This window comes from Vombatus ursinus, unplaced genomic scaffold (genome assembly GCF_900497805.2).
Source record: "Vombatus ursinus unplaced genomic scaffold, bare-nosed wombat genome assembly UNPS02014773.1, whole genome shotgun sequence".
In the NCBI taxonomy this organism is placed as follows: Eukaryota; Metazoa; Chordata; class Mammalia; order Diprotodontia; family Vombatidae; genus Vombatus; species Vombatus ursinus.
Genome location: NW_020954551.1, coordinates 27,832,264 through 27,846,844, shown reverse-complemented (window position 1 = coordinate 27,846,844; position 14,581 = coordinate 27,832,264). Strand labels below are relative to the sequence as shown.

The 14,581-nt window shown below is 39.9% G+C and overlaps 1 long non-coding RNA gene across 1 annotated transcript in view; it reads left to right on the top strand.

The window, feature by feature from the left end:
• LOC114044538 overlaps positions 1–9,698 on the top strand; it is a 30,383-nt gene extending 20,685 nt beyond the window's left edge. The window contains exon 3 of the long non-coding RNA XR_003569254.1: positions 9,086–9,698. This is a non-coding gene — a long non-coding RNA (uncharacterized LOC114044538). The remainder of the gene's footprint in view (positions 1–9,085) is intronic.
• The last annotated feature ends 4,883 nt before the right edge of the window (positions 9,699–14,581 follow it).

Below are 14,581 nucleotides of genomic sequence, written 5' to 3'. Positions count from 1 at the left end.
TGTCTCTCTCTCTGTCTCTCTCTCTGTCTCTCTCTCTGTCTCTCTCTTTCTCTCTCTCTCCCCCTTTCCCTCTCCCTCTCTCCTCCCTCTTTCCTCTCTCCTTCCTTCTTGCTGCTCTTTTGTTTCAGTCATTCTGCATAGTGATAGCTTCAGTCCCTCCCAATACAGGAAGAAACAACTGGGAACTTTCTCTTTCTCTGCCTGCAGAAGAAAATTGGTCTTCTCTAAATCTTGCTTCAACAACACAAGAATTAAATAACAACATGAGATAAAGATACTAAAGCTTTCACAGGACTTGGTGTTTTGGTGAATCAGTGATTTCATCAGTATGGAAAATTGCTCCCCTGGCACAGATCACAGCCACCACATGTCTTCTTATATACTTTCTTATCCTGTGCAGTTCTTGTCCAGTCTATCTTTATCCAGATGTTCTTCATAGAGGGCCTACGAAACATATTGGAAATATTCCTTCGTTCTTTCAGTATCTTGTAATGTGCCAGTTGGACTATGGGAAGTTAATTTCTAAATAAGTGATATTAACAATTAATGCTAGAAGTAGAGAAGAGTATGAGATCACAGGGTTTCTTCTGGCCCACGAAGGCTTCATGAAGGATATGGGACTTGAGACTGGTTTTTGAAGGAGAGATAGGATTTGATTGATGAGAGAGAAGAGGGCAATCTCTCTTGGATGTCTCAACAGCTCTAAGGGTTCAATTTTCATCTCTATTCAGATAATTCTGAAATCTTCTTATGCAGCTTTCAGCTCTCTCTTGAATTCTAGTCCACATCACCAGCTACTTACTGGATATCTCTGCTTGGAGATTCCCACAAACATCTCAAACTCAACATGTCTGAAATGGAGCTCATATTGCCCTTTAAAACCCCTCCTCTTTTTTTTAACTTTCTTCTTTCTGTCAAGGACACCGCTATCCATTCAACCATTCATTCAGGTTCATAACCTCAGAGTTATCCTTGATTCTTCATCATCCTTCATCTCCTCCTGTTGCCACTTAGCTGCTAAGTTTTGTCAATGATACCTTCACAACAACTGTCACATGCAATCCCTTCTCTCACTCATGGGGCCATCAGCCTCGATTAGTCCCTCTTTGTCTCTGGTTTGGATGATTGTGGTAGCCTACTAATTGGTCTTCTCGTCTTCTTCCTCTCCTGTCTCCAATCTATCTTCTACATATATGGGAAATCGATTTTCCTAAAGCACAAATCTGACCATGTCACTCTTCTGCTCAAGAAGTAGCTCCTTTTTTATTGCCTCTAAGATAAAGTATGAACCCTTCTGGTGCTTATTTAAAGCCCTTCATAAACTGCCTTCAGCCTTTCTTTTTCAAAATTAAATTTTATGTATTTTTTTCAATTAGCAAGCATTTCTTTTTTGTCTTTCTTCCGCCTTCTCTCCATCCGGGTTGGGGGAGGGAACAAAAACTCTTGTAACAGACATACATAAATTGCCAATGTCTGAAAAAGTGTATTTGATTCTGCACATTCAGTCTATTACCTCTCAGTCGGGAGGTGGTTACCGTTCTCTATCCCTGCCGTTCTCTGGAATTATATTTGGTTGTTACATTGATCCAAATGCTTTTAAAGTTGTTTGTTTTTACAATATATACAATGGCATAAGTTGCTCTCATTCTGTTCACTTCACTCTATATTGGTTCATATGAGTCTTCCCAGGTGTCTCTGACACTGTCCCTTTCATTATTTTTTTTTGATGGCGTTAGAGTATATTCCATTGTATTTATGGGAAAAGACCTATGTTTCTAGACTGATTTCACATTTTCCCCCCAGTGTACTCTACACTCAAGAAAAGGCCTTTTTACAGTTCCATATATGTGCTGTTCTATCTTCTGCTTTTTCATAGTCCCCCATGTCCGTAATTCTTTCTCTCCTTACTTTTGTCTCTTGGAATCCCTTAGCTCAATTGCTGATTGATTCTTTTGTGAAGGTAAACCAGGTCATCCTTTGCCTCCATTCTTACCTAGCCTTTAATAACTGAATAGGTGTTGCCTCAGACAAATTGAGACCTGGGAAAGGCCTCACTTAAAAAAGCCAAGGTCTTCCATTGCATCCGAGGCCATCACCAGTCATCTTGACCTATGTCTTGCCATTGGACCCAAGTGACTCTGGAGGAGAGAGTGAGGCTGATGACTTGGCACGGCTCTGCCTCGCTCAAATCGAATTCACTTGTAAGTCAAGATAGCCCCCTCCTGACGTTGGTCCTCTTCCAGAATGAAGGGCAAACAGCAACCAGCTCAACTGCTGGCTTGAGCATGAGGCCTCTCCTGACACTCCGAGTGTTTAGTCTTCTTCCCCACTGAATTACTTTGTGTTTACTTTGTATATATTTTTCATTTATTTCTCTGAGCACATGTATTCTCCCCTCAGAAGACTGTAAGCTCCTTGAGGACAGGGACCGTTTCCCATTTTTAATGCCTAACACAGGACGTGGAACTGAGTAGATGCTTAATAAATGCGTGCAGAATGGCCTCTCCCTCTTTGGCTTTCACCACTTCCTGTTTTATAGCCTAAACGACATAGCTATAGCAGAGACCCAGTGCTTCCCTCTAGCATACTATATACCTATACCTAGGGGCTTGAAGTCATGTTTTCCTCTCTTATCTTTACCCAGATTAGACCATACAATAGTCAAGAGCTTTGAATAGCCTGGGGTCCCGTATGCTGAGGAAAAATAGAGCTAGTTAGATTTCATATCAGCTCATAGAATTTAAAGAACTCTACAGGATTTTAAAGATGAAGTAGTCCAGATCCTTTGTCTTACAAGTAAGGGAATAGTAGTTAAAGGAGGGGTTAAGTGACTTGTCTAACATTGCCCATATGGCAAATGGGAGGGTCGGATATGTTTGACCTTAGGCTGATCCATAGCTAATGGCATGAAGGCTCATAAAGGATATGAGCGATGTGCCTCCCTAGATGTAGAAGGAATGAAGTCCCTGTTCTCTCTGCTTCTAGTATTCTCCTATTCAGTTGATACCTGCCCCTGTGAAGAATACATTTTAGCTACTGGTAGCCAGCTAATTATCACATTCCACTGGAGAGTGTGGTAGCAGAATCAGTGCTTGTTTGTATCTCTTCTCCCACGCTCTGTGGCTGCATTCACTCGAATTTCCATGGCTGGAATGAGAACTGAGCAAATCATTCTGCTTGTTCATGGAAGGCACAACATGGAAGGACTGAACTTAGTAGGGATATAGGGCCTTGTGTCCACCTTACCTTTCCCCTCAATTTTTATTTATTTATTTATTTTCCCCTCATTTTTTATCTAGGTGAAATCAGGTTAAAATGAGCATCAGATGAAATCTTGAAGGAGAAAAAAATTGTAAAAGACATCCTGGGGGTTTCATGTGTAAGGGTGTGTGTGTGTGTGTGTGTGTGTGTATCGGTATCTGTGTGGATTCCCATTATCTTGCCTTGGTGATGGGGGGGCATTGGAGGACAGCAGGGATTGGGGCTTTGGTTTATGGACTGGTCTCATAGTCTCAGGTATCTTTTAGTACCATCTTACAGGATTGTCATTTTCCCTATCAGCTGCATCCCTGAGTAATTCTCTGGTTTATAGCAGGAGGGAGGCATACCTCCTATTTTAAAGTACAATATAGTACCTGGGTCAGTTTACTTTCTAAACTTTGGTGACAATTCTCTGTGTGATCTATACTGTGACCTACCTGAATTGGCTTATCACTCAACACCAGAAAGGGAAGCAGAAGTAATATGAACAGGCTTTTCTAGCGGACCCGAGTGCTCCAATGTCCTTCATGCTGCTGACTCTGGCATTGCAATTGTTATCAGAGCTGTGATTGCGATCATGCTCTTGGTGGGCATGTCACAGCTCCAGTTATATTGCAGATGGTTGACACCTAGGCCAACAGAAAATGTGCTTAATCCATGGGACAAGAAATAGGATAACAGATTCTTACAAAACCTCCAGGGACAGCAGGTCCTTAAGCCCATGCCAAATCCACTTTAATTTCTGCAAATTCTAAGGCAGCCAAGAATCAAGGACAGGAGCTACAGCTAACAAGAGAAAGGGGGCACGGGAGGAGAAGTAGGCTGTTAGCTTACTGTGTCACCTTCTTCCTGCTCTTTACCTTTCCCTGTGTAATTCTCTGCATTCTGGACCAAATATTTCAATGACAGAAAAATCTGACCATTCAAAATCCTTAAATAACCAAAATTTCCGTATTTGCTTTTTCTTCACTCTGATTTTGTGAGGGACAAATGACAAAAAAATCCAAGATAATACCAATGAACAAAGGATGCTTGCTGGTTAAACCCCATCGGATACATAATTTTTCTTGAGAGAGTAATATTTGGTGAGGACACTTCTAAGCACATGGAGCTATGGGAAATTTGTGGCTCAGTAAAAACTTAGGATTGGACCTATGCTTTTATTGGAATAGGGAACTGTCAAGTGAGGAAACTCCCCTATCGATGTAAGTCAGAACCTTTTCTACAACTTACAGTCTTAGAGAGTGTCCTAGATCACTAAGTGATTATGTGACTTGGCCAGGGTCACACAGCCAGTATATGTCAGAGTTGGGACCTGACGCCTTGTCTTCCTGGCTTTGAGGGCATACTCTGCCATGCTATCTCTAACTTATAAATCTTTATAAAAGGACTTATAGAGACTACAATTTTTAATGGTAACCCTAATGACGCATACACACACAGTGGATGGAATTTGGTTTTATATTCAGGGTTCAGGTGGTCCTTCCATGTTGACATGATGCAAAGTTAAGTTATTCTATCTCTTTACAAAGCAAAGAGGCAAAGAAAGGTAGGGCTGGTACTTTGATGGGGGGGGAGAGAGAGAGAGAAAGAGAGAGAGAGAGAGAGAGACAGACAGACAGACAGAGGATGAGTAGAAGAAACGTAGAATTGATACTACCCTTTCCCCCTGGAAGGGACCAAAGAGAGAGAATAATTAGAATAACAACATAACAACAGTACATCAGCTCCGGCCTTGGAGTCGGGAGGACTTGAGTTCGAATCTGTCCTTCGACACTTAACGCTTACTAGCTGTGTGACCCTGGGCAAGTCACTTAACCCCGATTGCCTCACAAAAAAAAAGAATAACAGTGCACCTTTAAGTCTTTCCCACTATTCTCAATCTAGTCAGATCTTATTTAATCATTTAATAATTATTTAATATAATTAATAATATTATATATATAATATATATATTATTGGTCAGATTTTTCTGTCATTGAAATATTTGGTCCAGAATGCAGAGAATTACACAGGGAAAGGTAAAGAGCAGGAAGAAGGTGACACAGTAAGCTAACAGCCTACTTCTCCTCCCGTGCCCCCTTTCTCTTGTTAGCTGTAGCTCCTGTCCTTGATTCTTGGCTGCCTTAGAATTTGCAGAAATTAAAGTGGATTTGGCATGGGCTTAAGGACCTGCTGTCCCTGGAGGTTTCGTAAGAATCTGTTATCCTATTTCTTGTCCCATGGATTAAGCACATTTTCTGTTGGCCTAGGTGTCAACCATCTGCAATATAACTGGAGCTGTGACATGCCCACCAAGAATTATATATATAATATAATATAATTATATAATATAATAATATATATAATAATATAATAATAATATAATATAATAATTTAATAATTAATTCCCTTTTTGCTAGAGTTACCATCTATTCCTTAGTAGCCCTTGAGGATTAGAGGTAACATTATACATTCTGCATTCCAATCTCTATACCACATCTTCAAGCTATTGGGGGGGTGTTGCCTCCTCCAATAATTATGGGAATAAGTCAATTTATGAACAACAAGTCAATTTAAGAGGTAAGTCAATTTTGAATCAAGAAGGTCCAATTCCGTTATCAACAGAAAGATTCACTTGCATGACTCCTTGCTGCCCACTTCGCTGAGATCTTTGGAGTTCAGTGTCAGAGGGGTGAGTTATCACGTGCTGCCTGTCTGAATGTCTATCAGGTAAAATGGTGTTGATTTAGAACTGAATTACTCTCGAACTGGGCTGAGAGGCCACAGTGCCACTCTGACGCGGGCACCCCGACAGAGCTCTGTCAGCTGTCCCGCAGAGGCCATTCCTCCCCCATCTTCTCCCACTTTAGATCTCTGTTTTATAAAACCAATCCTCCTCACTCACCTTATTTATCTATAGAGCAGATTTACTCATGTTACTCTCTTTTGCTCAAAATGGGGGCTCCCAGGTTCCCTGTTGCCCACAGGGCTTTTCCCTCAAACTGCTTTCCTTGTTATTTGAGGAATGGAAAGAGCACTAGCTCTTGAGTCACAGAACACAGGTTTGAATTCTACCTCTGATGACTACTACCTTGGGCCAGTCATCCTCCTCGGGCCTCACTTCCTTCTCTATAAAATGAGAGTGTTGGATTAGATGACCTCTGAGGTACCTTCTAGCTTGGTATCCACATTCGTTTCTGTTTGATCTTGTCTCTGTGCAATCCTTCCCTCCTTGTAATCTAAACTCCATCCAAACTGTGCACGGGGGCTGGGGCGGGGAGGATGTGGGGGGGTGTGGGGGGGCCCTGACTCCTGAGGACATGTCCTTTGTGATCGAACTTCTCTGTCTTTGTTCGTGGTGTCTCTCATGCATACAATATCCTTCCTGCTTTGATATTTATCCATTCATTAAAGTGAAACTCAAATACTACTTTTTCCATGAAGCTGTTGGTAGTAACCTTTCCCCTTGAACCTCACATAGTTCCTTATTTTGAAGCTATTAATGTAGTTATCACAGGATCATAGGATTTAGAATAAGCACTCAGAGATCATCTAGCCCAGGGATTCTTAACATTTTTTGTGTGTTGTGGGCCCTTTGTCAGTCTGGTGAAGCCATGGACCCCTTCTCAGAAGGTGCACTATAGTTAGTTATCTGTGTTTGTGACTTTTCCCTCAGCTAGATTACAAGCTCCATGAGGATAGGAGCTGTGTCTTATTTCCATTTTGCTTAGGACTATGCTCTTTACTCAGCAGCCTCCTAGTAAATTTTTTATGAAGTTGATTCAAATAAATGAAAACATTTTAGGTAGGTTTGGAATTGTAGAATACCCTATTTTGAGCATGCCCATTAATAAAGGTTTTTACTGGGACAAGGTTGTTTTTCCTTCCCTCCTCTTTTAAAAAGTACATCTTCTTATCTCACAATGTTATATTACCACCATGAAGCTCCAGGCAAAAAAGACTTGGTTAGAAAACTATTCATAGGTTAGTATTTTGAGACTTTCTCAATCAAGTTGCTGCTTGACTGTTCAGAGCAGTTGTTAAATGGAGAAGCTAGATGCTGAGATTTATTGATGCCAGAAAGAAAGAAAGAAAAAAGTAACCCTAAAACCCAACTAAAGTGTTATCTTTGCTGCCCAGGAGGGAACATTTAAATAATTCACACATGAGCTTTGGCACCCTGCTACATGCTCAGATCACCTTATGCAACCCCAGACCCCCTGAAAGCTAACCATCTGTTTGGCTTATGTAAAATATAGGCCCAATAAAGCTTTAATGGTTTCAATTAAAATGGCAGTGGCCAAGAGAGTGAGCATGCAGTAAAAGGAACTTTACTCAAGACAAACAGGTTCATTGGCAAGGCTTTTACAGAGGGCTCAACTCCCTCGTTTGATTGAAAAGAAAAGGGGTAGACTAGAGAGAGTTCATAGAATTGTTCCCCCAAGTTGAGCTGACTTAGATGTCTTGTTCAAAAGCTTCCATGAAGCATTTTTCTTTGATGCAGGACAATTCACTGATTGTGTAAAATTTAACAGGGCTTCATATTGGGAACCTTAGTGGACATGATAGGCTACATACAAAATCAAACTGGTGATGAATTGCATTGAAAGTTGTTGGATGATCTAAGCCAAATACTTCCCATGGCTGCCTTCAGATGAGCAGTCAGAGTCAGTAGAAAACTTGGCATTTTTAGATAAGAGTACATCTTGAACATTTTAATTTTCAGAGCACATCCTGCTTTTAAATAACCCCCTATAAAAAGCAAAGTGGCAATTGAAGAGCACAACTTTGGGATCTTGAATATTCATCAAGTCAGACAATTTGCTGTTTTGAAATCTGGATGTTCCTTTCTTGCCATCATTTTCCCATAGGATCTTCCAAGGCCCTCCTTTTGGGAGAATGTAGTTGCCCTCTAAAGGGACTGACTGGATACATCTAGCAAAATTGGAAAGAAAGGGGCTAGAAGAAAACTGCTTGAGATTGTAACTTTCAATTTTCCTGCTTTTTATTTAATCTTGGAGACCTTTGAGTTCTTTGTACCTGCAAAAAGTCAAAAGGCAGCCCATTAATGAGCTCAGCTTCCTTTGCTCCCTCCTTCTGCCACTCATGGTTTCATTTTTCAAGTATTTGAAAGTTCAGCAGTCCCAGAATGCTAACAAATGCATGATATTTGATATTGGGTGGTAATAGACAGTGTTGGTAGGGTGCATAAGTTCTATAAGACTCTTTCCCTGCCCTGCCCTGCCCCACCTCTACTTCTTCAGAGGGAAACTAAAATCTTACAGACATCAGGTTTGTTATTTGCAAGCTCTTGACTTTGGGTGATATTTGTTGTCCTAGAAATACAAGTAACACAAGGAATGACACAGCATATGTTTTAAACTTGGTATTTTATCTCCACTCCAGGTTGTTGTGTTTTTTGTAATAGAACTAGTTGTGGCCATTCTAAGAAACTGATGCCAGTTTTTCCAAGTAAAACAGTAAAAACAAATGAAAAAAGGGTAACATAACTTTTCATTAATTTTATTTTGGGGTGATGGTGGTAGATTAGATGTGAAATAGGTACCTAAGTTGTAGGATCATAGGATCATATATATGTATAGAGCTGAAAGAAACCTTAAATGTCATCTAATCCAACCCCCTCCTTTTACAAATGAGAACACTGAGGGCCAAGTAGGCTAAATGACTTGCTCTTGATCAAATTGGTAGTAAGTCTCAGAGGTGGCATTTGTACCCAGGTTGTCTGATTCCAGAGTCTCTGCTCTTTCCATTGTATCAAGTATAAGTGCTCCAATGTTTCAAAAGAGCTATGTTGTCATTTGTCTGGGAACTTTTTTCACAGATGTGGATCACAGTCCTTATAGACCTTTGTAGATAGACTTCATCATCCATCATCCAGGGAAGCAACTTCTGTAGAGAAGGGGCCAACCATCTCCATCAACTACTGAAGAACTGTCACCTAAGAGGCAGCCAAACCAGCAGCCTACATAAAGTAGCATGGTACCCTGTGAGAAAGTCAGAAGGGAGCCTGTGCTAGGCAAATGAAACCACTGCCATCTTCTCAACCACCACCTCCCCTGTAGACCTTGATGGAGAAAGCCTAGATCCCTGAATCTGAGTCTTGGGAGTGGCAGTACCCTCAGACCACTGGTCCTTCTTCCAGGATTGGTCCCACAGCTATCATTCTGAGAAGAAATCTCCTTGGAGATACAGTCTGGCAACTGCTTCTGTTGGTACTGCAGCCATAGCTACTGAAGACTTGGAAAAGAAAATTCCACCTTAGCTTAACACTGCCAAATGGCTCAACGTCAGAAACTGATATGTCTTTATCAGTGGAAATGATATGAAATAAGAAGCACTACCACCTGCTTTTCCGCTATTCCTTAAGGGACATGGGACCTTTTCATCTGGTTTGTAGCTGAAACTTTCTATGTGTGATGTCACCTCCACTCAAGTGTGAGCTCCTTGAGAACAGAGGTAAGCATAGTGCTGTGCACATAGTGCTTAATGAATGCTTTTCATTAATTAATTCATGATTTACTTTGATAAAAGAATTCACTACCTGGTAGCTAGGTTTCTTGTTATAAACATTTAACGACTCTAGCTCTTGAATAACTATTATACAATTTAAGTTGCCAAAAGGATCTATGGAATAATAAAAATGGACATAAAACCCAATTCTCTCTTCTCCCTTTTAGTCTCCATCTGTCAGGGCTCCTGAGCTCCTTCATCCGTTCTTGGGAGGGACTCAAGAGAATGAACCACTTGATCACAGAGGATATGAAGTGTTTCCTCTTTGAGTCTACTGGACTCCCCTGAGCACAGGGGTAGCCTTGTAGAGTCAGAGGAGGTGGCATTTCTATTTGATTCAGTGACAGAAAGTTCTCTGTATGATAGAGACTAAACTTGGCCTTGAAAAGATGACACTTCTCTAGTAGCTAGGCAGTTTCTGAGAAAATTTGGAGGCAGCAGAATAAAGCCTACGGCTTTGAGGATAAAATACGCATAGGATTTCAGTGCATCTGCTGTTAGGGAGCTATCCATGGTACTGGAAAACACTGCCTGATCTATTCAAAAAGGCTCCTATCTCTCTGACTAATAGAGTGTACCTGCCTTTGTTTTTCACACTGTTGACTATACTCCATACTAGCAACTTGCCCCTACCTTCTTATGGTGTTTCTGTGAGTAACTCCTCTGCCATCCACTTGTCCTGATTTATGTCTAGTCTGATTTTTCCTAGGTCTATATTTGCTACTAGTCCTGTCTATTCCTCATTCCTGCATCCTGGTCCCCATACTAAGTTCTTGTCCTCATCATCTGTCTTGTGTTTACTATTGGGAGATTGTAACTTTATTTGGAAGGGACCCATTTTTCTGAATCATCTTTGTAGTGACTAGTACACATCACTATTTCACAAATCCTTAATTTTATTTTAAAGCAGAAATCATAATTTTGCTTTTTGGGTCAGTTATGTACCAGAGGCAGCATAGCATAGCAGATAGAGTGCTGGACTTAGAGTCCAGAAGATCTGAGGTATTTCATATATTAGGATGACCCTAGGAAAATCACTACTTTTTTCAAGCCTTGGTTTCCTCATCTATAAAAAGTGGCAAATAATAGCACCTTCTTTCCAGCATTCTAATAAAGCTCAAATGATATAATGTATATAATGTGTCCTTCCAACCTTAAAGTATTATATAAATGCATGCTCAAATCATTGAAATTGCAATAATAACTATCATTATGAGGGAGGATTGTTGATTTAGAATTTAATCAGATTGGAAATTATGGTCTTTGTGGTTCTCTAGAATGAGAGCATCTCAGAATAGACTGACCATGTATGGAACTTGGAGAGCCCATATCCATGGTTCCTATCATTTTGCTCACTGTGGAAACTGTCCTGTGAACAAGCAGAGCAAAGCCCTTTGGTTTCACTGCCAATTCTGCTATTGGCTTGTACCTCAGTCCCTTTATCTCTTGATACCTCAGTTTCTCCATCTGTGCAATGGCAAGAATTCTGAGTAGTGGGGGCAGCCAGGTGGCAGAGTGGATAGAGCTCCAGCCTTGGAGTCAGGAGGACCTGAGTTCAAATCCAGCCTCAGACACTTGACACTTACTAGTTGTGTGACCCTGGGCAAGTTACTTAACCTGATCACCTCACCAAAAAGGAAAAAAAAAAAAAAAGAGTTTGGCCCTGCATACCTGTGAGGCTGTGAGGGCTCTCTGAGGAGCTGTGAGATACTCTGAGAATGTTTTGACCCCCTTTGAACAAAGGTCAACATAAACACTATCCCATATTTTGTTTTTAGCCTAAAAATCATACAAAGAGCAGGATATACAAAGACAGAAGTTGGAATATAAACACAAAGTCAAGTAGTTCATAGGCCCCAAAATCAAATGCATGGGATATGAAGGCTTAGTGGATGGCCTGAAGCCATGCAAATTGGCACAGGCCCTTGGGCCAAGAAATTAGATTAGGCCTAACCTGAAACAATGCTTTAGGAAAGGAGTTATGTTAATGATAAGGACCTCAGGCCTCACTGGGATTGCTTCTACATTCTTTCAGCCTTTTTATGGGTAATAGCTGTTTTTTTTTCTTTTTTTTTGGAGCATATGTATATTGCTATTTCACTCACTTCTTTAGTGAGTTTATGAGATATTCTTAATAAGAGGCACTGGCAAGCAGTGTGTCAATAGGAACAATAGAATGACACTGGCTATTTAAAATAAGTGATTCTGATGAAAAGGAGAATGATAGGAATTTCCAGTGAAGGGAGTAACATAAGCGTTGACCAAGACCAATTTTTATATGAATCTTGGGCAAAATCTTTTCAAAGATGTGGAAAGGAATTACTTTAGAAGAAGTGTGGGAGAAGTACCTTAACAGTTCTGTGTCCCTGGAACCAAAGCAGATTCCTTCAGTAGAAACAGCTACTCAGTAGCAAGGCCCATAACAGTCTGGCAGCCTAGAAAATGTACCAGTAATTATAGGTAGTTGGAATAGATAGACCTCAGAAAGGGAGCAGAAATGTTGCAGAGGAGGGGAACAGATGGAATGACAGAGTAAATTAGGTGTCAATGTATGTATATTCCAAAGGTATTAGAAGTAGAACTGGAAAGAGACAGGGCAGAGGTTCTCCTCCTAAAGGGTGGTTAAAAATAGCATTGACCCCTGGGGATTCTTTCACATTCTCTTTCCTCCTCAGGGTACTGACTCCTTATTCTTCTCTGTGTTTAATTATTTAATTTGAAGGCTGAAATTTTAATTATTTATAAATCCTGCTGTTTAGTGAAGTGCCTTGCGCATAGTAGGTGCTGAATAAATATCAGTGGACTGAATGAATCAAACTGTAGTTAAGTGGAAGTACAGAGGATATACATAGGATCATAGATCATGGGCTTTAGAGCTGGAAGGGACATTACAGACCATCTAGTCTACCCCTTTATTGAACAAATAAGGAAAGTAAGGACCACAGACGTGAAAAGATCTTCTCAAGGTAATATAAATGACTTAGTAAGAAAGACAGAATGAGAACTCAGGTCCTTGGACTCCAAAGCAAGCATTCATTCTACCATATTCCGCTGTTTCACCTTCAGTATAGTGCTTAGAGGTTTTATATTTGCCTTGGGTGCTTCTTAACTGCCCAATTTCAGAACAAGTTTTGATTTTGCTAAAGAATCAAGTTCTGAACTGACTTTAGCTTTTTATTTTTTTCTGTTAATACATCAAAGATCTGTAATTTCATGGGAGTGGGAATCCCCCACTGATCACACAGAGTACAGTAACCTGTATATAATTTACAGTCTTCTAAGGTTGCCTGTGGCTCAGAGAGGTTAAATGATTTGCCAGTTGTCATACAGCTAGTAAGTGAAGGAGGTAGTACTAGAACCTCCATCTTTCTGAATTCAATCCCACCATTCTCTCTGCTATGCTTTCTCTTCTATTGATATAATGGATTTGCTATTAAAAATACTAATGAGGAGTCATTTTAACTCTTTGTTTATCTATGATGCTCACTGTCTCTGAGTCCACCAGGGCTAGTTTAGACATCTTTATTTTGTTTTGTTGTAAATAACATGTTGTAAGTAACTCTGATATGTCTAATTATCTGGTTTCCATGGTCTTTTGGGCTCTAAAAGTTGCTGCCCCATCTGGATTTACAGAAGTCACATGTCTATTCCCTGTACTAATTGACGTCTTGGCCACCACCCGTTATGCTCACAGGATTGTCCACCATAGCTCTCACTTAGATTAATTTTATGGTCCCAGTATCTCCCAAAATGTCTTATCCTGGTTATTGCTCCAAACCAAGCATGACTCTGCTGGAAAAGGATGAAAAAACAATGAGACCAAAGACTCATTAAGCTTTGTTAATTCCTCTCAAGCATTATTGATTGGGATAGGATTAGGGATAGAAGAGCCACTTACTGTCTTGTGTTGGTTGTCAATATTCTGTCTTTTGAAAATAAGGTTGAGAAAATTAAGCAGTCATGTAATGTTAGCTGTTTGATGGAAACGTTTTCACCTGAAAATGAGGTAGGAAGAAGCAAATGGGGATTAACATGAATATATATTTTAAATTACTATTTATTTATTTTAAACATTCATTTAAAAAATTTTGGTTTCTGATATATCTCCCTTTCTCCTACCCTTCCCTCATCCATTGATAAAGCAAGAAATGCGATATTAATTGTACATGTGAAGTCATGTGAAACTTATTTTCCTATTAGCCATGTTGTAAAGAAAGCAAGAAAAATAAAGAAAATGAAGAGATTATGTTTTCAATTTGCACTTAGGCTTCAACAGATTTCTCTCTGGAGGTGGATAGCATTTATTATTACAAGTCCTTTAGAATTGTCATGGGTCATTGCATTGATCAGAATAGCTAAATCATTCACAGTTGATCATCATACAATATCGCTGTTACTGTGTACAATGTTCTCCTGGTTCTGGTTACTTCCCTTTGTATCAGTTCATATAAGTCTTTCCAGGTTTTTCTGAAACCATCCTGCTTATTATTTCTTATAGCACAATAGTATTCCATCACAATCGTATATCACAACTTATGTAGCCATTTCCCAATTGGTGAGCATCCCCTCAATTTTCAATTCTTTGTCATCACACAAATAACCACTATAAATATTTTTATACATATAAGTCCTTTTCATTTTTCTTTGATCTTTTTGGGAAACAGACCTGGTAGTGTTTGTTGTTATTTGTCCTGCATATTCAAAGAAGATCAATGGCATCATGGGGGTGATGTCTTGATTTGTGTGTGAATTGAATTTAGGTGAGGCAGAGTTGCACAAAGTTGTCAGCTTCACTCTTTCTTCCAGA